Source organism: Delphinapterus leucas, unplaced genomic scaffold, assembly GCF_059928025.1.
Source record: "Delphinapterus leucas isolate spDelLeu-1000000601 "Yukka" unplaced genomic scaffold, BTC_Dleu_Yukka2 spDelLeu_asBTCV2_sq69, whole genome shotgun sequence".
In the NCBI taxonomy this organism is placed as follows: domain Eukaryota; kingdom Metazoa; phylum Chordata; class Mammalia; order Artiodactyla; family Monodontidae; genus Delphinapterus; species Delphinapterus leucas.
In genome coordinates, this window is record NW_028322278.1 from 170578 (window position 1) to 196529 (window position 25952).

Below are 25952 nucleotides of genomic sequence, written 5' to 3' on the forward strand. Positions count from 1 at the left end.
TAGCTCACAAAGCTGAGCCACTCCCGGCCCTACGAGGGGGGGGCTTATCCTCCCTGTCCCCTGGATCACACCCCCTCACACACGACTTCCCCTTGTGTGCTCCCAGCAACCAAGAGAATCTGTTTTTAAAAGAGTTGGGGGAGGGGGGTAAACATACAAACAAGAGCAGAATGGATACTTTTTCCGAATGGGAATGGCTCTGTGTAACCCCTTCCCCAGGGTAACCAGAGTCCTGACCTCTAACACCCTTGACGAGTCAGCCTTGGTCTGGGCTTGCAGACCCACGGAAGCTTCCTCATCCCCTCCTTCAGACCCCGTCTCTCCCTCGGCGTCTTTGTGAGAGGCACCCGGGGAAGTGGGACTGCTAGGCTGTACTGCTGCTAGAACTGCACCTGGGCTCCACCAGGCTCCAGCCCCCCGCCCTGTGCACCTCTCTGACCCTGAGGCACCTCAACTGGTAGGAGCGGCATCACCTTCCCTCCCGGGACTTGTGACACTTAAGGGAGACACAGAAAGGACAAGCGTTTGGCTCCCTGGCTGGCAAAGAGCAGGTGCTCAATTGTCATAAGTGGCCGTATCAGTGAGGGTTCTCCAGACAAACAGAATCCATAGGGTGTGTGTGTATATACACACACACGTACATATGTACACGCATACAAAAATATACAGCTGTGTATATATGCAGTACGCATACAGACATATACACATATAGTATATACAATACGCAAATACATATATACACACATATATATAAAACGCATGGTTTGTATATATACAGTATGTATACACACATATACACGTAATATATACAATAGACACATACAGATACACTATACATACACACATATGAAATGCATCGTTTGTGTATATACAGTATGTACACATACGTATAACATATGCAATGTACACACCTAGGTACGTCTATATCATACATATATACACACATAGAAAGATATTTAGGTGTGTATATATACAGTATACATACATACACATATAATATATGCAATACATACACGTACATACATATAGACACGCATATACACCTACATAGAAAAGCATGTAGAATAAAAATATATATGTACTGCATATATAAATTCCTTGTATTCATTCCTCCTTTACGCAAAGTGGACCAATTTCAGTGTTAATGTCTTCTGAAAAATCCCTTCCTGGCCACATCTGGAATAATGTTTGTGGTTGCCGGGGCCCCACGCAGTGCGCACATGAGATTAACCATCCCCGTGGCGATGATGACACTTTATTTTCTCCCTTGACCATTGTCACTACTATTCCAATTAAAATGGCAGTGCTATGAGGGCAGGGCATTTCCTTTTTGGCCAGTACTGAGCGTCCGCGGTCTGGTGCCTAGCATAGGCTAAATACACGGCAATTTTGTGAACAGAAGCCGGGATTCCAGCTGTCATATTTAATAGGAATTATAGTCTTATTATTGGGGGGGAGGGGTTGTGTCACGGTACGTCGAGGTCGGGAGTCGAACTCGCCACCACTGGCCCTGAGAGGTTTGGCCGGGTCCCCACTTCGGGCCGGTGGGTGTGGCCAGGGGCAGCCGATGACGTGCGTATGTGCGTGCGTGCGTGGGAGCGTGCGTGCGTGAGAGCGTGCGAGTCCACGGGGCGGGCCGCGCGCGCCGGGAGTGTTTCAGCCCGGCCCCCGGCTCATTGTGGTCGCCTCACGCCGGCCCGAGTTCGCAGCAGCGCTGGAGGCCCCGGGCCTGTGAGCACAAAGAGGGAGCCGGGGGCCGGACGGGAGCTCTGTGGCGGCAGCTGAGGCCCAGGCCAGGCCCCCCTCAGCCTCCCGCCTGCCCGTCTGCCCCGCCCCCGCCGGCGGCGCCGCGCCCCTCCCCCAACCGCCAGACTAGCGCGGTGCGGGGCCCGCGCGCGAAGACATGGGGGGGAAGCTGGAGCTGAGGCTGGAGTCGCTCTTGGGGACCGAGCCCGCCGTCTACCCGTGGCCGCTGCCGGTCTACGTAAGTGCCACCCGTCCCCTCCTCCCGGACCCCCGCTCCTGTTCCCCCACGGCGCGCGCTGAGCCCACCGAGAAACGGAGCGACTCGAGTCGCCAGACCCTCTTTGGAGCCCCCCTTCCCGCCCCGCCGTGGTTCTCCGCGGCAGTTTCCAGCCCCCGCGCGCAGGGTGGGCAGAGGGGAGCCGGCGCCGGCCGGGGGCGCCGACTCGGCCGCGGGGACCCCGCGCTTCCGAGGGGCGCCTGAGCCGGTCTGCGGTTGGCTCTGCAGGGCTGGGGACCCCGGTCCCCCCGGGCCTGGACTGCCGGCGGGCTTGCCCTTCTGTACTTTAGGATCTGACACGTAGGGCTTCTTTTTCCTGGTAGTTTCTTCTTAGCTCTGTCAACGTACTTAGTTTTTAAAATTTGTTTTTATTTTTCAGGGCACCCTTTCCTCCCTCTCTCCAGTTTTTTTGTGTTTCTCTTTTGTTTTGTTTTAGTGAGGCATTTTGTCCCTCTGATCTTGAGTGGGTGGGCTGGCAGGACACTTGGAGAGGAGGCGTTCTGTCCCCTGATCTTGAGTGGCCTTTGGAAAATGACGGGCCAGACGGAAATTAAATTTAATTGATATATAATATTGTATCCGTCCAAGGTGTACAATGTGATGATTATAGTGTGTGTGTGAAATGATTACCACAATAAGTTTAGTTAACCTTAATTCACATAATTACATATGTTATCTTTGTGATGAGAACTTTCAAGATCTACTCTCTTAGCAACTTTCAAACATAAAATACGGTATTGTTAACTGTAGTGACCGAGCTGTACATTACATCACCATTACTCACTTGTCTTATAACTAGAAGTTTTTACCTTTTGATCATCTTCCCTCATTTTCATCACCTCCAGCCCCCAGCTCTGGCAACCGTCATTCCATTCTTTCTATCATGAGTTCAGTATTTTAGATTTCACATATGAGATCATAAAGTATTTATCTTTCTCTGTCTGACATTTCATTTAGCATAATGCCCCCCAAACCCACCCATGTGGTCACAAATAGCCAGATTTCCTTCTTTATCATGGCTGACTAATAGTAGGTTGTATGCACCCCATTTTCTTCATCCATTCATCCACAAGAAAACACTGAGGTTGTTTCCATGTCTTGGCTACTGTATTGGGTTGGCCAGAAAGTTCATACAGTTAATGAATACACTGTTCAATCAAACTTGGTGAAAATGAGTCTTTTATTTTTACTTAAAATAAATCTTTGACAAAGCCAGCTAGGCATCCCTTTGAGTAACGACTTATATCACATTGAAATATTTTAAACATATGAACAGTAATAGCTGAAATGACAAATGTTACTAATATTGACACAATTTATCAAGGAGAATATGTTAGAATATGTTAAAATGCAGGTGGACAGTGAAAGAACAACTATAACTTTTAACTAAATATTGTCTTGATATTTAGACCATTGGTTAAAATCATGATAACAGGTTTCATCCGTTTCAAGAAAGCAGAATATTTGCAGATCACTTAACATTTACTAGGTATGTTCTCAGTCTGGAAGGATGTATTTCACTTACATGTGTCATTTAATTTAACCACATCCCTCTGTAATAGATAGTGGTATCCCTATTTGCAGATAGGAGACAGGCTCAGAAAGATTAAGAATGTTACCTAATTCTAGTAAGTAGCCAAACCTAAACTGATCTAATTCCAGGGCAAAGCTCTTTCTGGCACATCAGTGTGGGTCTTTATCTCTTTGAGAATTGTTGAACATTAAAAGCCTTCTTCCAGGTAAATGCATAAAGAAACAACATGAGCAATGATATAACAATACAAGTCTCACTAAATAATTGGTGTGTTTGGCCTTGCTTTTGCTGATAGATCTTTTGCAAAATTGCTTTTCTCTGAGATATTTAAAGTGGACTTTAACTATTTTCTTGGAAGACTTTCCTAAATTATACCTATCAGAAAGCTGCTTTGCTTTAAGGCCGAAGAAAAATGAAAGCTTACTTAACTACACTTAGGTGCCAGGGTCATACTATGAGCTCTACACCTGCCAGGATTCACGCTAAGATAGATAGGGTGGCTCAGCAAACTGTCCATAGTCCTGTGATTTCTTTCTGATATTCTGAAGTAGAAATAATTTCATAACTGTTCACAAAAGAGAGAAACACTGTTTCTTGGTCCTCAATATCATACCGCTGTAGGCTAATTCTTTCTCTCTTCTGTTGCCCCTTAGTATAGAGAGTGTGTTTTGGGAACCCTCCTTCACGATCTTCTCCATTCCAAGAGCATCTTACATAAATCCAGGACTTCTCAAGCAGCCAGTTTTGCCAGATGGTCTTAGGGTTGGTTGTACCCATATATGTATAATCTGAACTTCTCAAGTAAGGTCCTTAGAGAGCATAATGGCTAAGAGAATTGGTGCTGATACCAGACCTGAGTCCAAATACTGCCTATGCCCCTAACTAGCTGTGTAACCTTGGAGAAGTGACTTAAGCCCCTTAAAGGGATTAGATTTCTCACCTGGAAAATGGTATAATAAATGCATCTACCTCCTATGGTTAGTGTGTAAATTAATGTAACTTGAGATGGTGCGTGTTAAGCATTAGCACAGTGCCTGTCTCTTGTTAGTAATACCTGCTTTTCTTATTAATTATTCTCTTTATATTCCCAGTTGCAGCTGGGTGCCTAACATATAATAGTTGTTCAGCAAATAGTTACTGGATTGAACCAGCTCTGAAATTGAAGCATTGGGTCAACAGCAAAGTAGTCACCCCACCATCATTTCTCCCAGAGAAAGGGAGAATAGATGGAAGCCAGCCATCATACTTTCTTTTCTTATTCTAAACTTCCCATCGAGACCCAGCAATAAAATAATCTTCCTGGACCCTAACAATTTCAAGAATTTTTCAAATCACACTATTTGAAAATAGCTGGGTTGCCCTAATCTAATATGTCCCAGGACCCCAAGGTCACCAAGCTTCTATTAATGAAGTCTAGTTAAGATAAATGATAACAGTTAGTAAACCAACTGCTTATGAGCTCATTGGGCTTTTTAAAATTTACTATCTGCGCTTCATAGAGACACAGGTATTTTGCTTTTGTAGGACATTCAACAGTCAAAGTAGTCTTTTAAAAAGCACAAATCAGACGCTGTTATTGCACTGCTTCTAACCTCTAAAGGCTATCTATTGTAAAGAGATGAAATTTTCAACTACTTAGCCAGGCTCACAGAGACCATGTGCTCTGGTCACTTACTACATCTTTCCCTGACCTTCATGGGGCTCGAGGCACAGTTGTCCTTTTCAGTCCCTCAGATGCAACAAGCTCTACTTCTTGCTCTCCCAGCTTTAGATTGGCTAATCCATCTACCCAGACCAATTTCCCTCTTATCGTTAAGGTCTCGGTTCAAACGCCACCACTACTATCTTGACCAAAGAGACCTGCCTCCTCAGTGCCTCTCCATCCCTTTGTCCAGTCGTATTTCTGTCACTGTACAACATTTATTTACATGTTTACTCTGTCTTCCTCCACCACTGGACATTTGCTTAAGAGCAGGGACTTTGTAATTTTTTGCTTCCAAGGCTTGCAGCAGACACTGGCACATAGGTGTGTAGGAAATGTGTGTCTAATAAAGAATAAATATGTGGATGAAAAAAAAAACTGAAACACTAACACAAGATTATTCTTCTTTCAAAAGAATAATGAAAAATAATTTCATTCAATAAGAGTCATTCTTAGTTACTGATACATGACTTAGTAGATCCCATTCAATTTAAAATGTCCCCTTTTTTTCTGATACTTTCACAAGTCATTAATTAAATGTTGCTCACTTTTAAGGCCAATCTGTGAGACATTATTTAACTTGTCTCCTCTAAAGTTCCAGCATTAACTCAGGCGGGGGCTTCACCAAGTACTGATCATGTGACCTTGGCCTCTCATTGCCTCAGTTTTCTCATTTGTAACATGGGTATAATAATCGGCTTATTTCATACGCCTATGAGGAGGAAAACTTCATATGTGTGTGTGTGTGTGTGTGTGTGTGTGTGTGTGTCTATATATATGTATTTAAACAGTGTCTTAGAATAGTGTCTGGCACATGATAAGCATTATAGAAGTATTGACTGCTGCTACTAGTACTGTTATTATGAGAACTAATTGTTGAGAATAATCCTTCATATAGGGGTTTATTCCACTGAAGATAAAGGAAACTCATAGAATGTTAGAAATCAGATTAAACACGGAAAGCCAGTAAAATATACCAGGACAGAAGATGATGAGAGTGTGAAAGGATAGAGGAAAAAAAATGGTTTTTGTTTTTCTTTTTCTTTTTTAAAGAAGAAAAGAGCCTAGAAATAGGACAAAAACTATTCATTGGCTATACTGACATGGAGATCGCTGGTGACCTTCATAAGTAAAATTTCAGGACAGTGGGCAGAGAGATTACGGTGAGGGAAGTCAGATGGATGTAAATTATAGAGTAGATGGGACGTGAGGAAATGGAAACAATATATGATGATAACAATTTTGAAAAGTTCAGACATGAATTGGCTAAAGAAGATATGCAGGGATTAGAGGAGGAGGGAGGCTTTCGTGTTACACGTATAGTTTTTAACATTTTAAGTTGGAGTTACTAGTCTAGAATGAGGTTGAATTTTGGCAAGAATCATTCATAAGGAGTAGATGGGTTGTAGAAAATGCAGTGCTGTGAAGTACTTGAGAAGATGAGAGAAAATGAAATGCTATCTGTAGTGCACGTGGCCTATGAACTTGAACTCCTGTAGTGCAAGGGAATACAAAGATCAATGCAAATGCTAATGAATTAACGGATTTGGCAGTGGACTATTTACTGACTTCTGTGTTCCTAATGAGTTAGGAAGCGCCTCACCAGCTCAGAGTGAAGGAAGTAGAGAGGATGGAGGGAAATTTGAGGAGGGTAGGGAAAGCTTCTAAGAAAATAGTCCTTAAGGAGAATTAGAAAGAACTTACTGTAAGTCACAGCAATATTTCCAGTCTTGAAAATCCATTTGAAGTTGGTGTTTATTAATTTATTGGAATACCAATTTTCCCTGCCACATGATGTTTCTCCAGCTACCTGGATATAAGTTACACAGAGGCAGAAAAGAATGAGAGATAACAATCGAGGGAAAATACAATTAGTATTTTTTTTTACCTTTTTCCACTTCCCCGCTCCAACTCTGGGGAGCCTTCATGGACATGGCTGCCCTCGCAGCCTCCAGCAGCACCCTGTTATCAAAGAATTCAAAGAAATGGAACATAGGTTTCCAACTTAATAATTCAGCAAAATCAAAAATTGTATATAATGTTTTCTGTTGGCAAAGATTTTTGCAATGTAATTTGGTTCCATCTTTTGACAAGTAATTTGGCAATGTCTAGCAAGATAAAAATGTTAATAGCTTTTTACACATTAATTCTAATTCTGGAAGCTTATGCCGATAAATAATTTATAATCCAGAAAATTATTATATAAAGATGCTCATTGTCATGTCATTTGTAATAACAAAACATTGGAAACACCTTTAATTGTTAAGAATAGGACAACAGTTTAGGAAATTATATCCACTTAGTAGAAAGTGACACAGTTACTATATTATAATTACAAGATGATGGAGCAAAATAAAATAATGCTTAATAAAGAAAGAATGAAGAAAGCTGACCTAAAATTGTGTCTTCCTTATGACAGTAATTATGTAAACATATCAATATTTATTAAAACTTAAAACCAAGATAAAGTTTTAAAAGCTCTGTACCAGTAATGGGGATTTTATGTTCGTTTCAAAATATTTTTTGACACAACTCTTAGAATTTTGTTTTGTCTACTCCTTTTCTTAAGAATTTCTGATTATTACCTCACTTTTCATTTCATAGTTTCAAATAAAGTCAGCAATTTTATCATCAGAGAAGATTAGACTTATTTGACAGTTCATAATTCCAAGTTTTTTGGTATAAAAAGACCATATACAGTTGTAGGTGCTTTCAAAATAAAATTTTGAGAATTTTTTTTTTTGCTTAGTCTTTCCTAGTAGGAGATGAAGCAAACTACCTAAATTGCTAGCCATTCTTTTTTCATTTTTCTCATTTTATTGATTTATCTTGCCCTTCACAGAAATGATAAGAAATGAGTCTGCAGTTGCCTCTGCCAATTTCTTAAATCCTCTATTATCCACATTATGAAATCATACTAGTATGAATGCTTTCAGTATTTTCAGAACTCTTTAGTTAGTATACTTTAGCATTCTGTATGAAGTATCTTATGTAAGTGTAAAATTTAGACTCAACTTCTGGAAGCTTTTGATTTCTTAGTTCAAAAGTGAGAGATCCTTAGTTCAGCCATATGATTAACAATTACTTGTATAGTAAGAAGCTCCTAAATTAGTGTTTTATGGGTACCTGGCAGTTTTCTTGCCATTTCTCAGAAGTTCTCTATTAAACACATTCTCTCTCTTTCTCTCTCTCTATCTCTCTGTCTCTCTCTGTCTCTCTCTCTCTTTCTGTCTCTCTCTCTCTCACACACACACACACACACACACACACACACACACATTGTGATTAAAAGCACAGATTTTGGCATTATGAAATCTAAGGTTCAATTTCCAGTTGTGTAGTTTCTGGGCCACTTCTCTTTAGGCAAGTAACCTAATGTCTCTGAACCTTGTTATTTTCATCTGTAAAATAGAAATTACAATTATATCAGACAATCCTCAAAACATCCGTAATGATTTTAGAGTTTCAGAGTCAGGTAAAAGCAGGCACTCAGTAAATGGCTAGTGCTTTTATTACTTTATTATTATTTAGGTCTTGGTTTTCCTTGAGTGTGTGAGTCCCCATAATGAAATGTAATTTCCAGTAGATTGAGTAACACCTGTTTTCACCAAAAATTTTAACTGAGTTCATTACTTTCTGTGCAACCCAGATTAGTTTTCTGCCTCCTTTTCTGTGCCGTATGTAGGTGTTCAGTAGATTTATTTAATAAATGTATGAATGCATGAACGCGTAGATGAATTTTTAAATGCTTCTTTTTGAGAAGGTAGAACAAATGTGACACAGTAGAACAGATAAGAAAATAATCCATGGAAAAAATGGCAAAGTCATGTATGTGCCCAGGGCCAGCCTAAGAGGAATTACTTTTTTTTTTTTTTTTTTAGGAAAAATGTGTTGAATAGCTTATTTTAATTATTTTTAAAAGTTAAGTACAGGGACTTCCCTGGCGGTCCAGTGGTTAAGACTTCGCCTTCCAATGCAGAGGGGTGTGGGTTCAATCCCTAGTCGGGGAGCTATGGTCCCACATGCCTCGCAGCCAAAAAACCAGAACATAAAACAGAAGCAGTATTGTAACAAATTCAATGAAGACTTTAACAAATGGTCCACATCCAAAAAAAAAGTTAAGTACAAAACTTTGCTGATGATTTACATATTTAGGACCAATAAAATAATGTGAGATTAGCTGTACTAAAACAGAATGTTGAGCTACATTCACATTAAGTGACATTATATAGTCTGAGTTTATGGAAAACTTCTGAGATGGTGAGTGACCTTTGAGCAGAAAAAGACAGAAGGAGAAATGGCCTTTTCTACATTCTATTGTGCCTCTAAGTAAAATGCTTGGTAATCTAGCTACAAAGCTCTATGTCATTGGCCTTAGGCACGTACTGTGATCTACCTTGTGAAGATCAGATTTTGCCATGGAGAGGATTTGTAAAAGTATCACACATTCCAGTACCGTTGGCAACCACAGCTACCAAAAACTCCAATTTAAATTGATGAGCCTAATATCAGATGATAGTATCATTTCCTTGTGGGTGTTCTGGGAAAAGGTGGGTAGGAAATGTATAAAAGTGAATACTTTATTGACTGAAATAACACTTCATCATTTTGAAAACATAAAATACATTAAAGTTGTTATAGCATCATACATGAATATTTCACTGTATTTTAGACCTTGCCTACAAGCAATGTTTTCTGCCCTTTGAAAGAGAACCATGCTTGTGGTATGCATTAATCATAGAAAAGATTAAACACTGAAAAGAAATTCAGCCTTTAAAGACAATTTGCTTTGATTGATTCAGTGGGTTCTCCTAAAAAGTTAATACCCAGAATTATTGCTTGTTAAATTGGAGTTACAAATTCTTTCAGAGTTACTTAGTATTTTCTTTAATATCAGTATCAAGGAAGGCAAAGCAAATTTACATATTTATTAGGAAATACAGGCACATAATCATAAAACAAGAAAACACAACGTTTTTATAGACTTTATTTTTTAGAAGTGTTTTAATTTTACAGAAAAATTGAGAAGATAGTATAAAGTGTTTCCATATACACTATACCCATTTCCCTCTGTGACGATCAACTTATATTAGTATGTTACATTGTTACAATCAGTGAACAAATATTGATACATTATTGTTTACTATAGTCCATCCATTAGTCCAGTTCCTTAGTTTTTACCTAATGTCCTTTTTCTATTCCAGGATTTCATCCAAAACATCACATTACATTTAGTTGCCATGTTTCCTTAGGCTCCTCTTGGGTTTGATAGCTTCTCAGATTTTCCTTGCATGACCTTGGCAATTTTGAGTAGTTAGGCTTGTGTAGGATGCCCGCTACTAGAATTTGTTTGATGCATGTTTCATTGATAATATTGGGATTATGTGTTTGGGGGAGGAAGACCACAAGAGTAGAAGGGTTATTTTGTCAGATCACATCAAGTGTACAAAGTATCAATATGCATTATGAATGCTGAGGTCGACCTTGATCACCAGGCTGAGGTAGTGTTTTTCAGGTTTCTCCATTGTAAAATTACTGTTTTCCCTTCTCCATATTGTACTTTTTGGAAGGAAGTCAATATGCTCAGCCCACAACTAAGGAATAGAGAGTTATGCTTAAGATGGAGTACTACATAAACTATTTGGAATTCTTTTGCACTGGAGATTTATCTATTCTCCCGCATTTATTTATGTATCCAATTATTTATTTATATCAGAAGAACTCACGGATTTTTATTTTATACTTTGGGTCATAATCTAATTCTACGTTAGTTACTTTGTTCCTCAAATTGCTCTAGTCCTGACCCTTGTGAACTCTTTTCAGTTCAGTGGCTCGTGTGCCACTCTGAGGTATCCCCATGCTATATATTTTTTTGGAACTTCCTTACTTTCTGACACTATAAGATGGCCTTGTATATAAATCTTGTATATTTACTGCCCCAGTCCTAGAATCAGCTATTTCTTCAAGGATAACTAGGTCTTTTTAGTGGAGAACAGCATTAGACAGCAGGATCTGGGTGTGGGGTGTGCTAATTGCTGCCCGGATGTCATTGCTCCTAGATCTTCTCAGCTGACAGAGCAAAGAGATAACATGTGTGTACATTCCCCACGTATATGGACATATCTATAAGTATCTCTCTACATAACCATGTGTGTTAAGGTAATATGAAGCAATATTAAGCTAAGCATGAATGTATATTGATGTTTCCAACTTTAATCTGTTACCACATAGATCATCTTAGCCTCATCTCTTGCTTATCTTTAAATTTCAACTGCGGCAAAACACTTGACTTTTAGAAGTATGAAAATCAAATTGTAGCTACTTTGGGAAGCCACATCATCTAGCAGAAGAATTCTTAAAGGGCAAGGTGTATATCATCAAATTTTAATTTACAGTCAGCAGTACTTTGTAACATCCATAGGCCTCCAGACCTCTGCTTCCAAGAAGATGAAGTAGCCCATTTCTCCCAGGTTCTTCCACTTAAAACTAAAACCCTGAACATAACAACAGACAAACATAGGAAGACACTGAAAGGTGGAAATGAGAAGGCAGACTTAACTAGGGACTTTGGGACTTGAGGAATAACATGGTGATGAGTCCCCTGTGTTTCCTGTTGCTTCCCATACATCCTGGAGAGGGTATTACAGGAACCCCCAATCAATAACCACCAACAGAACAACAGACAAAAAAGCTTCAAAAAAGAAAACACAAAACCCCCGTTCCCCCTAGCCAAGGTATGAGGAAAGGGGTTGTCAAAGACAGAAAACCATTTGGGCAATAATATACACACTACTCGAGCCAAGTGCCAGTGGAATATTGCACCCATCCCCTATGTCCTGTGGTTTCAGTTGGGCCAAGCTAGGATTTGATCTTCCACACCACCCCACTCCTGCCCTCCAGAAGAGGCAGCGCTCTGATTCGCCACCAGGGCTGTTTCAGTGTGGTGCAGTGGGGAGCTGAGCCTCCACCCCTTTGCATTAGCAAAGAGACTTTCAAAGGTGGTGCCTGACAGGCTAGTTAACACTGGGCTGCCCTCACACAGTCGTGGGGTCCAATGGTGGGACCTAGCCTCCGTCTCTCCCTGACATCGATAAGAATAGGATGTTACAGGTTGGAGGGAGTAGGCACCCCACTAACCCCCAACACATGGTGTCAGTGAGACCCAATGGGGTGCTGAATCCCCATAACCGTCCTGAGGCAGTAAGACAGAATGAGATGGCACAAGCAGGGCTAGTTGGCAGTTCTCTTCCTCTTACCCTGGTGTCAGTGGGGCCAGCAGGTAGCTGACCCTCTACCCACACCCGGCATCAACAAGAAGGAATGAAGTGGGAGGAAGGACAGCAAACACAGCAAACACTTCACCTCTCCCCTCCCCTGGTGTCAAGAAATCTACTGGGGAGATGAACTTCCACTCCTACTAAAAGGCAACAGAATGATATTAATGTTCCCACTTTTGGGGGGAAGGTGTCAGAAGGGCCAGTAGGATAGCTGAACTTCTACTTGACCTGTCTGCAGTGAGAGAATGTAAGTGCCCACTTTTGCTGGGGTTTTGACAGTAGGGCCCAGTGGAAATCTGTACGTAACCCCCCAGTCCTCATACTCCACCTCCAATAGGATGACTTCCTTCTAAAAAGTAATAATAAAATTAAATGGGATACAGAGTCATATAATAACTCACAATGTTTAGAATCCAATTGAAAAATACTCATGGCACCAAGAAGCAGGAAATCACAGAATAAATGAGAAAAGACAATAGACCTACACCAGCACTGAGATAAAACATCTATTGAAATTATCAGACAGGGGTTTTAAATAAGCTGTCACATAAATGCTTCAATTAGCAATTATGTGTTCCTTGACGGAAAGGGGAAAAATAGAAAATGTGAACAAAGAACTAGAAGTTATAAGAATAAAAACAAATGAGAACAGTAGAACTGAAAAATACAACAATCAAAAAACTTTGCTCAAGAGTAGAGTGGAGATTACAAAGCACAGAATCATGAACTTAGAAGAGATCAATACAATGTACCACATGTACAGAGAAAAATAGGCTGAGGGGTAGAGATGGGAGAAAGAACAGGATCTCAAGAACCTGTAAACAGTAACAAAAGCACTAACATTCATATCATCAAGGTTCCAGAATGAAAACAGAGAGCACGTAGGACTGACAAAGTATTCAGAGAAATAATGACTGAAACGTTCCCAATTTTTTAGAAGACATAAGCACACATCCAAGGATCTGAGCAAATCCAAAGAGGAAAAACACAAAGGTATCCTTGTCAAGACGCGTCATAATTAAACTTCTGAAAAGTAGAGACAAAACAAATCTCGAAAGTGGACAGGCAGAAACGATGCATCACTTATTGAGAAACCAGTTCCAATGACAGCATATTTCTTGTCTAAAATTATGGAGTCAGAAGCATTGACATAACATTTTTCAAGTAGTAAAAGAAAAGAACTCTCAGCCACAAATTCACACTTTTTATATCCACTTTCTTGTTTGACTTATATTAATGGACTACCAACTCATCTTTCTATATCCGGGCCTGCCATCAGACTTCTCCAAAAATCTAGTCACAGTATTTCCAGAGTGATCTTTCTGAAAAAGAAACAAATTTTTCTTATAAAAGTACCTGATTGTGTTATGAAACTTTTCTCTCTTCTAAGTTACCAGGTAAAATCCTTCAATGGATTCCCATCTTTCTTGGAGGAAAATCTCACATCCAAACTCTCTTTGTCCTTTTGGGCTGCTGTAAGATTATACTGCAGGTTGGGTGGCTCATAAACACCAGGAATTTTTTTTCTCACGGCTCCGGAGGCTGCGAGTTCAAGAATAGGTTGCCAGTATGGTCAGATGAGGGCCCTCTTCTGAATCACAGACTTCTCATTGTATCCTCACATGGCAGAAGAGCTTAGGGAGCTCTGTGGGGTCTCTTTTATAAGAGCACTAATACCATAATCATTTCCCAAAGGCCCCACCTACTAATACTATCAGCTACGGAAATTAAGATTTCAACGTATGAATTTGGAGGGGAACACAAAGACTAGACCATAGCACTTACTATACATACATGGACTATGCATGATCTGGCGTCTACCCCCCTCTCCATTGTCTTCTTTTTCTACACGCCAGTGAGCATTTCTCTTTTTTTTTTTTCTTTTTTTTGGCGGTACGCGGGCCTCTCACTGTTGTGGCCTCTCCCGTTGCAGAGCACAGGCTCCGGACGCGCAGGCTCAGTGTCCATGGCTCACGGGGCCTAGCCGCTCCGCGGCATGTGGGATCTTCCTGGACCGGGACACGAACCCGTGTCCCCTGCATCGGCAGGTGACCTCTCAACCACTGCGCCACGAGGGAAGCCCTAGTGAGCATTTCTTATACTGATTATGAATGGAACTCCTTTCTGGACTGATCCTTAACCATTCATTTTCTGGCAACTGTGAATTTATCTTCTCTTTTCCTCAAAACTTCACCCTTCCTTCATGTTACATATCCATTTCAATTGCCTTCTACAGGAAGCCCTACTGATATCGCCCATATACTACTGTCCACAGCATGAATTAAGGTCTTACTGTGTCTTCCTGTAGCACTCTGTAATATCTTTTACGGTAACTATGGATTTTCTTACTTGAGTGTCACAATACATTGAATTCTAGGTGGCACTATAATGATTTTAGTAACAGTAACACTGGTGCCTAGTTTATCCCATGACATACTTTAGGTGTTCAATAAATGTGTGTTGAATGAGTGAATGAATGAATGGTCAATTTGAAATCTTAATCATGTTACTTTTCAAAAATCTGTTAAAAGATACCACAGTTTTCCAGAAGATTAGGGAGTTAGGACCTTAAACTTGATTTAACAGAGGAAATTTTTACTCATACATCATGCTTAAATACCTCAAAGTAAAACCATAAACCCAGGAATTTAAGGTTATCCATTTGGACTTTCAAGCCAATAATTAATATCTCCTGCCCCGACTGTATTAGATGGTTTCGATGCTCCACTCATATCTCCCCAGCACTCATCATTCCAGTATATGCTGATAGAATCATGCTGCCGCCTGCAATTATCCACCTTAGGGCAGGCCAGAAGTGTACAGGAGTTAATGTATCTGGGTGTAGCTTTCAACCAAGGACAGAGGGGACTGGAAGATAAGTACTTCAAGTTTCTCACCGATTCTTGGGATAACTCTGAGACATGTTCTGTAGAGTTTCACAGAACTCGCTTGAAGTACTGGCAGCAGTTCCCTGCAGGAGTAATTTATTCGGTAATACACCTCTGTTGGCTTCCTTCCATGCCTCCATTCTCAATTCCCACTCCACTTCTGAGTTTTCTGGAAGCACCTCCCAGATGAGCAGTTTGCACTCAAATTATCGCCTCAAGTTCTGCTTCTAGGGGAACTCAGTTGATAGCCTCCTAACAACCCAGTGCTCCTTACAGAGCCGTCACTGGTACAAGTACCAAGGCACGGCACATTACGTATCACTCCTCCTAAATCCTAATATTTTTAAACAGATAGGAAAGAGCATGACCTTGAAGAGAAAAAGAGTTCATATGAGGATGGCCAATGGATAAAGGGAAGGAGGGACAGTGCCATTTGTTTTCCATTAATGATAGTGTGAAATGTATGGGCAGATGGTCTAACAGGTGTGACTATAATTTGAGGAGCCTGCTCCCTTGGTTACAGAAGACTGCTATTGTTATTATTTTGGAACCACAACCTCATGACTTTATAGTTTCACTTGATGTAACCTTCTCCTTTACCTTTAAATCTTCGTACATCACTGAATTGCAGCCAATAGATTTATTTTCTCCCTATGGCTCCATCACAGAAAAAGACACACACGTGCACACACACACACACGCGCGCACACACACACACACACAGAGTTTTGTGTATGCCAGTGCTAGAAAAGACAAGCTCATGGTGCATGTATGCAATGGATATTGTACATTACAGGTCTCTGTGAAATAGTCTTCTGCAGGTTCCTATGTTTATTTTATGAATAATTAACTTTAGTAAAGTTAATTTCCTGAAGATCTTGTTGAAGACTGAAGAAAGGAAGTAAATTGTAAAGAAAAAGACTTCGAAACTTGCCCTTTTCGCCCTCTCTTTGTGTCTTAATGAACAAAGGATAACTGGGCCTTTTTTGAAGCCTTTGCTTGAGTTGAAGACACAAAATGCAACCTGTACTCTTATCATAATATGTTCAGTTTATGAGTACCCAAACTTATAAACCGTGAATTTCCCTAAAGTTATTATACCATCTAGAAGATGTTTGCTTGGACGTTTACTTAAAACCAAACAATTGAGGTCTATATGTCCAAATAATTTCCTTCTCTCTTGCTGTCTCCATTTCAGTTTCCTGAGTTTCTGGGAAGGCCTGGTTTCCCCAAAGGAAGGATTTCTGGTAGAAGTCTGAAGGTCTGACCCAAGAAGAAAAAATCCAGTACAGCCAATGAATTGAGGACAAGAAGTTTTCCGATCAGGTAGGAACATTTAATCTCATACATTACGATCGCCTTAAGTAAGGTGTGCTGATAGCTGGATATGATTTAACTGCTTGGAAAAAGATGCATATATATTATATGACCTACCCCACAAGGAAGCTGTTCTCAATTCTCTTAGAGGTTGTGGTGTTTATCAGAGAGCGCCTTGGGGGAAAATGAATACAATAACAGTATGATGCTTTTTTTTATTATTAGCTCATTGTTGCCAAGTACACTTGGTGACCTTGGTGCCTGTGGTTTAATCCAGGGGGTTAGACAGGTGGAACAGCACATTAACCCTCTTTAGTATTTTCTCCCAAGACAAATCATTTTTATAGGTTGTCTCCATGGTCTTCTAGTTGCTTATCAAAATTAAGCATCAAGCCTTCTAAGTGTGCAATAGCCCCAGTCAGTGTGAGGAAATCAGCTTGGTTCTTATTGGGTCACAGCTTCTTGGCCTTGGCACAAAGTGACTTCACATAGGGAGTTAGAAGGAGGAGAACGGGACATGAGAAAGGGGAGTTCTGTGTTCTCATTTACCTATGCATGTTGAAACTCCACTAACAGCTTTATTTTCATTAGCAATTTGTGATAAAAACTTAGGGTAAAGGGAATAATGAAGCTGTCCCATTATATGGCAGGACAAAAGATAGTAGTGACATCAAAATCAGGGCCTGTCCATCTCGTTTGCAGCTATATACTGAGTGTTTAGCATAGCATTTGACCCCTCATCAGTATTCAATAAGAAGATGCGTGTTGAATGATTTAGGGATGAATTGATGAATGAAAAAAGTTAATATGGTAGAAAATGTGTTTTATCCTTGTATTTTCGTGTGTTGACTTCTGTATTTCAAGACCCAGCACTGTAACTGACACATAGAATATAAGCAATAAAATGTGTTGAAAGAATGAATGAGTCCCCACTATTCTAAGAATAATTTTAAGACCAACACAGACCCCATATCTGCCAGAGGTATCCAGAGGTGAAAGCCTGGATCTCAGCTAGTGGTAGAGCTGACAGGATTTATCTAGTTTTAATAATTTACAGCTCATCCCATTACATTTAGGCATAGTACCTACATGAGCCATACAATTAAATGTTGACTGAAAAACAATGCACAACCTAGAAGTTGAGAATTATGTTTTATGTGGAAGACATACTGAGGACTGAAATCAGGAGACAGCCTCTCAGATAGCTCTGAGGGACTGTTCTGAAGAGCTAAGGGAGGGCACAGGGTATTTAGAGGTTCTTGCAAAAAAAAAAAAAAAGACAGGTAGTTGGAACATCAAAAGATTACTGTTAATTAAAGAAACTAGACATCTTAAGTTAATAAATGTAGCACTTTTCTATATATGGTGAGATGCAAGAATCTGGTCTCCTGGAAATCATTCCCTTGATTTGCACTTGAATTATCTAGGGCCAGTACCCTGTTTTCTCCATCCTGAATCCCCTCAGGGTGCGGCTTTGGGTGTGGCTTCAGTGGCTGATGGCTTGATGGCTATAACATCCTGTGTTACTGATAAGGCTGGCTACATTTTCTCCACATAAATGACTTGAATATGGATAGTAAATCTGTGGATTTGCAAAACGTAATTCTTGGAGCATTTTTATAAGGACAAAGTTAAGGGCGATTTCAGAATCACTAGTGGCTAAAATTGCTATTTTTACTTTTCCACTGGTAGGTAGTAATCTGCTGTTGCTGTCTTCAGTATTCCCAAGGGATAACAAAAGCCATTTAATTCAAGAAAGGTAAAATTTAGCACAATGCAGCTTCCACAAAACCAAACACACACCCAACTCTCTCAGATATGGAGTAGTAATCTAAAATAGAATCCTGGAACTAATTGCAAAACAAGAGCAAATGTACTCATATTGGATAATTTTATTCTTTTATTAATGTTTGATACATATATGTATTTATTATTAAAATTCAAAGTTGCTGTATGGAGAAATAGTTTTGTACCAATAGTGTCTTTGTATGTGTTTATCAATAATGTATGAGATTGCCTCCTATGCTCCTTTTCTTTTATTGGGGGGGGGAGGGGGTGTGTCACGCTACGTCAAGGTCGGGAGTCAAACCCGCCACGACTGTCCATGAGGGGTTTTCCCGGGTCCCCACTTCAGGCCGGTGGGGGTGGCCAGGGGCAGCCGAAGACGTGCGTGCGTGCGTGCGTGCGTGCGTGCGTGCGAGCCTGCGAGTCCACGGGGCGGGCCGCGCGCGCCGGGAGTGTTTCAGCCCGGCCCCCGGCTCATTGTGGTCGCCTCACGCCGGCCCGAGTTCGCAGCAGCGCTGGAGGCCCCGGGCCTGTGACCACAAAGAGGGAGCCGGGGGTCGGACGGGAGCGCTGCGGCGGCAGCTGAGGCCCAGACCAGGCCCCCCTCAGCCTCCCGCCTGCCCGTCTGCCCTGCCCCCGCCGGCGGCGCCGCGCCCCTCCCCCAACCGCCAGACTAGCGCGGTGCGGGGCCCGCGCGCGAAGACATGGGGGAGAAGCTGGAGCTGAGGCTGGAGTCGCTCTTGGGGACCGAGCCCGCCGTCTACCCGTGGCCGCTGCCGGTCTACGTAAGTGCCGTCCGTCCCCTCCTCCCGGACCCCCGCTCCTGTTCCCCCACGGCGCGCGCTGAGCCCACCGAGAAACGGAGCGACTCGAGTCGCCAGACCCTCTTTGGAGCCCCCCTTCCCGCCCCGCCGTGGTTCTCCGCGGCAGTTTCCAGCCCCCGCGCGCAGGGTGGGCAGAGGGGAGCCGGCGCCGGCCGGGGGTCACAGACTCGGCCGCGGGGATCCCGCGCTTCCGAGGGGCGCCCGAGCCGGTCTGCGGTTGGCTCTGCAGGGCTGGGGACCCCGGTCCCCCCGGTCCTGGAATGTCGGCGGGCTTGCCCTTCTGTGCTTTAGGATCTGACATGTAGGGTTTCTTTTTCCTGGTAGTTTATTCTTAGCGCTGTCAACGTGCTTAGTTTTTTTAATTTTTTTTTATTTTTCAGGGCACCCTTTCCTCCCTCTCTCCAGTTTTTTTGTGTTTCTGTTTTGTTTTGCTTTAGTCAGGCATTTTGTCCCTCTGATCTTGAGTGGGTGGGCTGGCAGGACACTTGGAGAGGAGGCGTTCTGTCCCCTGATCTTGAGTGGCCTTTGGAAAATGACAGGCCAGACGGAAATTTACACAGGCGTCCGGTGATTCCAGAAATGCAGGGTGTCCGGCTAGGTGGGCGCCCGGCCTGTCGTCCCCCGTGGCGGCGTGGTGCGCGTGTTCCTTGTCTCAGGGTTTACGCTTGGGCCCCGCAGCCCAGCTTCCAAAGGGAAAGCGCAGCGTGCGCCTTGGGCCGGCGCCTTTGGGGCGCCCTTTCGTGCGCTCGGCTTGCGGGGGACCGGCCTCCAGGCGACCCGGCGGGGAAGCCCGCGCGACCCGGCCCTCGCGCGGGCTCCGTGTGTGTCAGTTTGTGGAAAGTGTGTCGCGCGCGGCCGGGGTCGGGGTCGGGACGCTGGGACCACCTGGGAGCCGATGTAGAGGGATATGATTTCCATTTTCAAGGCGCATTCATCCTGTGCAGGGAGACAGCCTAACATAAAATTTGCCTAACAAAAACTATATTAACAGGTGGAAAGACTATCTCCCAGTTGAACAGCGGATGCCTGGGACTCGTTTCATTGCTTTCAAAGTTCCTTTAAAAAAGGTGAGCAAAAGTTAATACCGTATTCTTCCAGAAATCTGAATTCACCATATAGAGCCCTGGCTCTCAACCCCGTCGTACTCCATTTTCCCTTTTTATAGCAAATACTTTTTAATACCTCTTTTACTATCCAGAAATGGGATTCATAGACAAATACAACCAACTTTTGTACTTAATTAAAAAACAAAAAAAAACAATGCAATGCCCTAACTATAAATAAAGAATAAAGTAATTTATAAGAAAGTAATATGTATCTCAGTATGTAAATGTTTGGGGATGACTATACTAGAAATAAAGAAATAGTCGGTTACTTGTACCATGAATGCAATAAACTGTGGACTTTGATTGATAACGATGTGTCAGTGTTGGTTCATGAATTCTAACAAATGAAGCACACTGGTATGGCATGTTGATAATGGGGAAGGCTGTGTGGGATGAAGGAGAGAGGGTGTAAGTGGGAACTGTGTACATTTTGCTCAGTTTTGCTGTGAATCTCAAACTGCTCTAAAACTAGTCTACTAATGAAGAAAAAAAGTGTGTGTTGCTGACACTTGAATAACCAAAGAGATCAATGGAACAGGGTACATGTATAAGCCAAATACATGAAAGAATATTTAGCAGTGAAAGCCATCCTTCCTATATGTAGATATTCAAGAAGTATTTATTTCTGTGTCTATTTTCAGGCACTCCGCTTGGAGCTGGCAATACAGTGGTAGGCAAAATTGATGTGGTCCCTGCCTTCTGGGAGTTTAGAGTCAGGTTAGGAGACCAACATGAAATAAACAAACATAGAAATAACTATATAGAAGTGAGCTTATTTTCTTCCGTCTAATCTCTCTGGAAGAAAGGATTGTAATATCGCTTGTAAGCTGCAGAGGAGGAAACTTGACTTTGAATCTCATATGTTAGCATCCCAGGGTTTGAATAAATGGATAACATAGTAAAGGATTTTAAACATCTGTTCTTCCTTATTTTATTCTTTCTGACAGAGTTTTGAAAAGAATCTTGCTCCAGAAGAACGTTTCTCCCCCTTGGATCTCTTAACAAAATCCAAGGACAGAATGAAGAACTTGGGCTGATTATTGACTTAGCAAATACTCGCCGCTCTTACAAGCCAGAGGTAAATGGAAGGCGTAATTGAAAATGACCTTCTTTCTGATACTGTAATAATTCATAGTAGTTCAGTAGTTATCATCTTATGCTAAGGTGAGTCCTGGCCTTCTCTCGTGGGTTCAAAAAGGGAAGCTAGTGGTTTCCTTAAATACACATTTGTAATTGCTGTTTCAAAATGAGATGAAAGATATGAATTGAACTATAGTATTTGGCAGTAGGCTCTAGATATGCTTAAGAAATTCTATAAGCTTCCATGTTCTACATTTTGAAAATGAAGTAAACTTTTCGTAGTTACAGTAGTATCCTAAAAAGAAAGAAAGGTATGTCCATTATGTCTTTAGCACTTATGTTAAGCAGTTGCCTGAGCATGTTTAAGCATCAGTGTAAAAGACAATTGTTCTCTAAGTTTTATGCTTCCTTTTCCTGATGCCTTCTGATATAGTACAGAAACCCATCTATTCTCTTGGCCCATGTAGGACATTCCAGTGCAAAAGAATTATCCTCCTTCTGACCTGTTCCATGGCCTTGGGAGACAGTAACACCTAATGTCTTTTAATATTTGTAGAGCAGTTTGCCGTTTAGAAAGTTCTTTCATATCCATTGACTTAGTTAATCTTCACAGCAATCCTTTGCTCTTGAAGTGGAAGTAGTACTGATATCTCCTACTGAGTGCTTACCCTGCACTAAGCTCAGAGGATAGACAACTACAATTACTAATTTTACAGACGATGAAACTGACTCTCGGAAAAGGAAGAATTGAAATTTCAGCTCTGTTATTGCTTTTTTTTTATTGTGGTAAAATATAGAGAAATCATATTTCTTGTAACCGTTTATAAATATGCAGTTCAGTGGCATTAAGTACAGTCACAGTGCTGTGTAACCATCACCGCTGTCTAGAACCAAAACTTTTTCATCATCCTCAACAAAAACTCTGTAACCATCAAACAGTAACAACCCCATTTTCCCTCCCACCAACCCTTGGTAACCTCTATTCTATTTTCTGTCTCTGTGAATTGGCCTATTCTAGGTACCTCGTGTAAGTGGAATCTGCAGTATTTGTCCTTCTGTGTCTGGCTTATTGCACTAAACGTCGTGTTTTCAAGGTTCATCCATGTTATAGCACGTAACGAAATGCCATTTCTTTTTTGGCTTAGAAAATCCCATTGTGTGTACATAGACCACAGTTTGTTATTCAACGGTTGATTGACACTTGGTTGTTTTCCACCTTGTAGGTATTGTGAATCATGCTGCTGTGATCATTGGTGTACAGATATTTGTTCAAATCCCTGCTTTCAGTTCTGTTAGATGTGCAGCGTAGGTAGTAGCAGAGTTGTTGGATCATAGCCTACTGCCAAATACTAAGCTCTACGCTTAACCTGTGAGAAAGTGCCAAACTGTTTTCTACAGTGTCGTCTTGTTTTTAAACAATTATCACAAATTTTAAGCATATACAAAAGTATAAAACTACTGTGAGTGTTCCTTGTATACCCAGGAACTCATCCAGCTTTCTTATTTACCAACTGATGGCTGTCATGTTTTATCTATACCCCCACCTGTTTCACCCCATTCCGTATTATCTTGAAGCAGCTCCGAGACAACATGTAAATTACACCTGTACGTTTTTGGTACGTGCATTTAAAATATAGGACTTTTATTCCTTAATATCATTTTTTAATATTAAATACCCAGGGAGTGCTCAAATTTGCAGTTGTCTCCTAAACGTCATAAAAAATTGTCTATAAGAATTTTGAATTAGATCCAAATAAGGTCCACACTTTGCCGTGGATTGTTAGGTCTCTGAAGTCTTGTTTAATCTATAGGTTCTCCCTCCATGTCTCTCTCACTTTTTTTTTCCTCCTTGAATTTTGTTTTTAAAGAAACCAGGTAATTTGTCCCATCTAGATGCCGATGATTACATTCCATGTGTTGGTAACATATTCTTCAGTCCTTTTATTTCCTGTAAATCGGTAGTCGATCTGAATGAAGCTTGCATGTTTTGTTTTGGCAAGACAGTTTCATGGGTGATGATGTGTTCTTCCATGGAGACGTATATAGTTGTGTCTTTCTGTGGTATTAGCAGTCACTGATGATTCATGCCTACATCCATTAATTCAGTTGAGGCTTCAAAGAATGGTGGATTCTGTTGTTCTTTTTTTCACTTATTAGCTGGGTATATTTGTACGAGGAGAAGATTCCCCTCATCAGCTGTTTGGTTGCTCAGTTGTAGAGGCATGATTCTCTTCTTTTATTTAACAGTTTTCAAAATAATGAGTTGATTCACAAATATCCTCCAGTGTTGACCAGTTTTGTAAAATTTCATTTATTCCTCTCACCGTGGACTCCGTTACAGTTATTATTCTAACTGAGGCCCTATCTTTGGCCAGTTGGAGCTTCTCGGTGACTCCTGAGTCCTTTGGACATGACATCAGTTGTTTCTAGACTTTTTCAGTGGTCAGAGCTAGGAAATATGTACGTTTGTTTTTAATATTTTTAAAATATGTCATAGGTTCCTACTGCTACTTTCCATTTAAATTCAGAACTAGAGAATTTTCACTTATCCTTTTCTGTCTTCTATTGATAGTCTACTTTCTCCCACCTCAAGAATACCAGTTCTCAACAATGCCTGAAATTGCCTCTGTTTCCTAATTCGAATCCAAGTTCTTCTGACTCTATTCTACTACTCTCCTTAAATCACAGCCGCTTTATGGCCCTTGAAATGTAAGATAGAACATAAATGTAGGCAGAACTGTTTATATCATTTTGAGTTACATGTGCATTCATTCACATAGATTTGCTTTTCCTTTTGCATGCCTGGTAACTGTCCGTTCTGCAGTTTGAATGAAAATCAAGTGATAATTACTGGTTAAAGCAGCTTTGGAAAAAATGGCTCTCATCAGAATGACTGACATACAAAGTTTAATGTACTCTCCTGGTTTATATTCTGCCTTCTCTAATTAATTTTTTATTCTTTCCCTACAAAGGAAATAATACATATTTTCATGGTTTTGCCTTATAGGACTTACCAGAAACTCTTCCTTATTTAAAAATGTGTACAATTGGGCATCAGGTGTCAGATGACGACACTAGTTTTAAATTCCAGTGTGCTGTTAATGGGTTTCTGAAAGAACATAAAGATAACGGTGAGTTGCTTTTGTGTTTGTTTTTGTTTTTCCTTTACCTGAACTTTGGTATGCATTTTGAGTGGGGTTGGGGATTTTTAACATTTTTAATAGTTCTGACATTCGTGTCAAGTTGTGTTTGGTAACATTAAGGTGGAAATGTCAGATGGTGCTACTAGAGTACGGTGTTTTTCCTGTTTATGGTCACAAACAATTTAGTTGAGTTTGGAAAGTGATCTTTGTGAGAAATATGAACTGAGCTAGCTTACTTATCTCTTTTTTAAAAATTTGAATGGAAAATACATAAAAACATAAAAATGTTCTTTTGTCCTGTTTATTGGTTGAGAGGTGGAAGAAAAGGTTTAGACTCTCAGGTTCTTAGCGTACATAAAAGAGAAAACAAAAAGCAAAGGTTCAGAGTGAGACAGATCCCTAGAAGCAAAACAAAACAGAGTGGACCAGGTAGAGTGGCTTCCTCATCATATATGTGTTTAAGATATTTTTGCTGCTTTTACCCTTCGGGTGCAAGTGAGGAAGAACACTACCACCTCTTACTCTTATCTTCAGACAGGAAGAACTTAAAAGGCTGGTGTTTTCTTGTTTCCGCTTTAAGATCTACTCTGTTGATAGTAGGTGTTAATAGCGTGTGAATTTTAAGGATCCACTTGCCTTTTTCTAGCATCTAACTATCAGAAGGAACATGGTGTTCGCCATGTTTTAAGACTGAGGAATCTTTTGTCTTTGGAACACCACGGACGCCCATGTGAAAGTGTTCATTTTGTCCTCTTTCTAAATTTAGCCTGAGGAGTGTGCACTTTATTAAATCAATGTAACAGACAGTAAATATTCCGTGTATATATAAAATGATGCACGTATATACATAAAACAGGGAGTAGGGGAGAGGGAATAGAGATGGAGGTGGGAAGATAGGGGATAGGAGGCGAGAGAGAGAGGGAGAGACTGGAATTTCAAGATAAATGTTCATTCTATAACCTGGTTGCTTAATGCAGGTACTAGCTCTTAAATATCTTCAGCCCTATTCACAGATCTTCCGTGTACTTTAGCTTTAAAACTTGAGAGGCTTGGCCTGTCCTGTGATAACCAGGGTGTCTAGAAAGGAGGCAAATTATCTGATGTGTTTAAACTGTAGTCACAGAAATGTTACCTCTTAAGACGTTAGGGCGCAGCTGCCGGCCTACTCACTTCCTCCAGGCTCCTTTGTGTGTGTTCTGTCTGTTCCGCGTGGGCTAGAAGATCCTTACAAGTGCATGAGAACACGTTTGTAAACCTTGATTGTTCACATGTT